Raw genomic sequence first — 3,417 nt, 5'->3', positions numbered from 1 at the left:
CCTCCGTCAACCCGCCGATCCGTCGTCTCCGGCTCTGGGCGCCATGTCCGGGGGCTCGGGGTGAGTCCCCGCGACCCATTCCCGGCGCTAGGACCCCGAGGAGCGGCCCCCCCCGCCGAGCTCGCCCTCGTCAACGGGACGAACCGGGCGAACTACGTCCGTCCTCTTCTTCGGTCTTCGGCTTCGTCTGGCCGTCTTCTTCCTCTCCGGCGCTCCTCCTCCCCGTTCGACGCCCCTCTTCTCCCCAAGGTGAGGTTCTCCGCCCTTGCCTCCTCCTCCGCGGTTCGGTCATGTTCTGCAGTAGTAGCTTCGTTCCTTCTCTGCTGCTGTGTGTCGTCTAGATAGCGGGTGCAGAGTAAGAGGTGAAGTGGTGCCGCCTTGCTGCGAGTGGTAGGGTTAGCAGTAGCAGCAGCAGCTCCTCCTCCCAGCGCGAGGATCCGCCGCGTCGGCAGGGCGTGCGCCCTTCTCTGACAGAGGTCTCTGTCCGTTGGAACTCCAGGTCGGCAGCGCTAGTGGTTCCTGTAGGTTCAGCTCGCAGGTAGTCTAGCGGAAGTAGGAGAGGGCTTCCTCCCCCCCTCTCGGCAGCAGCGCCGTGCCCAGAGGGCCCTCTCGTCGTCGGTAGCGCAGTTCGGCAGCGCCGGCAGGGAGACCCGTCAGGTTCTCTGCCGCGTGCTCCCAGGCGGGCAGGGTTCCGGCAGTTGCAGCTCCGGCAAGCCAAGCGGAGCCCTTTACCCGCGCTCAGGGCGAAAATGAGTTCCCCGAGAGTCCCGCGGGCCCCGCCGTTGGTTCTCCCCGCCGGTGGTGGCCGGGAGTGGCGCCGCCAGCGTCCTCCGGTCTGGCCGCCGGCGGGATGCTTCTCGTGAGAGGCGAGTTCTTCTGTTTTACCTTCTAGTGTTAGTCAGACTCCGGTTCGTAGCCTGATGGTAGTGTCTCTCGGTCGCATGCATGCGCCTGTTGAGAGGTCTAGGGATCGAGTCCCCCCCTCGGCGCCTTTTTGTTTGTTTTCCTTGATTATTTCGGGTCATGGCAGTGCAGGCAGCTTACCTTGCATATCTCCCTTCCCCTGTCAACAAGTAGCACCGTAGCGCCGTGGCGTGGGTGTGTGGTGCTGGACACCAGGGAACTGGGTTCGAATCCCAGCAGCCCTGTTTCTTTTTTTTTTTTTTTTTTTTCTGCATTCTTTTCTTTTTCCTGCCTACTCATTTCCTGTTTTCCTAACTCCTACACTTGTGTCTTATCAGTTTTGTTCCCTGTTGTTTTTTTTATTTTAAAAACTCCTACGCAGTGGTGATTGCTCCTGTTCCTGCTAGAATAGTGGTATAGATTTAGTTGTGAGAATGTTTTACATGCTAGGGGTGTTAAATAGTTTTGCTAGCCGGTGATGCTTATAGTGGTTGTACCTTGGTGATGAGGAGCCAACCTTGATTAGGGCATGATGCTAGATGCCTTGTTAAATATGGGTGTAGTGTTTGGAGGTGATTAGTTGACCTAGCTATTCTTGCAAAGCCCTAGCTTGTGAACCTTGGTGTGGTCTAAGGGATATTGTAGTTTTGTTAGCTTGCTTTGATATAGTAGGGTGAGGGTGCCTCCCCCTCATCACATGTCTTGAGGTGAGGAGTAGCACTAGATAGCTATTTATGTTAGCATGTGAGGGTGTGGATTGTTGTGGTAGTTTGCATATTGTTGGTGACATGAATACTAGGAAGATCCTAGTGATGCTTGTGAGAGTGGCACCATCACATGCCCATATGTGGGGGGTGTGTATACTCTCTAGTTATATAAAGATTTCTTGTGTGTGAGCTTGATGCTAGTGCTTGAGAGGAATTGTGGTGTTGGAGTCGTTGATGTGCATGACACAAACATGGGGTTCAAACCCCCATGTCACTTTGTCATTGTGCACATGAAACTCTCCATGTGTTGTCATCTTAGAAGAATACCTTATGGGTTTGCATTTCATGTTGTTGAAAGTTTGGGCTTTGTCTCCATGGTATAGATGGAGCCCAAAGGCATGGATCTTGGTGTGTTAGTTGTAGGGGTTTGTGCTCAATACCATAGTGGTGTCAAACACCTCTTGGGAACTTGTGTGTGCAAACTATGCCTAGACAAAGTGGGCATGTGGCTGGAAAAATTCCAGAATTTTGAACTCTGAAAATTTCACTAAGTCTGGAATGCTGAAAACATTTTCTTCCCCTGTGGATAAGGTTGTGCTGGTCATTATGTTGAGAACTGGACTTGGTTCAGTGCTAGTGTTTTGAACCTGGTATGTTTGTGAAGCTTCCTGTAAATTTTCAAGTCATTTGGAGTCCAGTAGATTGTGTTTTGATTGCTGTAAAAAAGCTTCAGAACAGAAACAGAAACTCAGGTGCAGGAATTTTCACTAAGTCCCTGAGAACTGATGGTTTTGGGAAAGTTTGTGGCCTTGTATCTTCTAGAGTTTAATTCCTTTTGCTGTGATTCTTGCTGGATATGGTAGTGTTCTTGGTTGGCAACAGCCACATATATTATTTGTCATGTTTGAAGACCTGTAGCTATGTTGCATGTTGCTCTCAAACAGCTAAGATGCAGAAACTGGCAGATTGCGTAGTTTTGACATTTTGTTCAAAGTTTGCGTTTAATTGTTGTAGGAGTGTTCTACCTTGCTCCATTTCATTCATGTTGGGTTCATATATGTCTTGGCAACCTGGGAACACCAGATTTGTGCCAATTGTGTGTGTGGTGATGAATCTTTCACGTAGGGCTTCATATCGTGTTTCGTTGTTTCCCGTTGATCCGTAGCTCCGTTTGCAAAGTTCTTTATATGGTTTTGCACCGTTTTTACGAGATGCATCTGTTCGTTTCATTACCATGCATGTACAAATAGTTTAGTGCAAAGTTCTGTCCAGGAACTTGTTGTAGTTATCTTGCTTGTGCTAGTGTTAGAAATAGTGGTGCATGCTCAACTTTCATCTCATGCATCATGTGATTGTTGCATTTTGTGGTGCTGCTGTTCATTGGATGTTATTCTTGTGTTGGGTAGCACCGGGAGCGGAGACCGAATACGTGGAGTCAGGAGAGTACGTGCAGGACGATCCAGAACCATTCCAAGCTGAGGATATCACAGGCAAGATGACATGACCTTGATCCCATATCTAGACTTGTTATGTTAGTTTCGATTCCACGTCATATTGCTCGCTGCCTACCACTGAAAATATATTGCCTCTTCATATGCCATGAGCCTAAACACCTAACTCTTTCCTAGCAAACTTGCTTGGCTAGGTAGGCTTGCTCAGCTACTAATGTTAGCATTGTTAGTTGCAGGTGTTTATAACTCATGAGTTGCCATGAGCTTGATATCATTATATTAATTTCTGCTATTTAATTAATGTATCTATATATTTGGTAAATGACGGGAGGCCTAGCCTTTTGCCGGGTGTCTTG

This window comes from Hordeum vulgare, chromosome 2H (genome assembly GCF_904849725.1).
Source record: "Hordeum vulgare subsp. vulgare chromosome 2H, MorexV3_pseudomolecules_assembly, whole genome shotgun sequence".
NCBI classification, from domain to species: Eukaryota; Viridiplantae; Streptophyta; class Magnoliopsida; order Poales; family Poaceae; genus Hordeum; species Hordeum vulgare.
Note: the sequence above shows the minus strand (reverse complement) of the source record.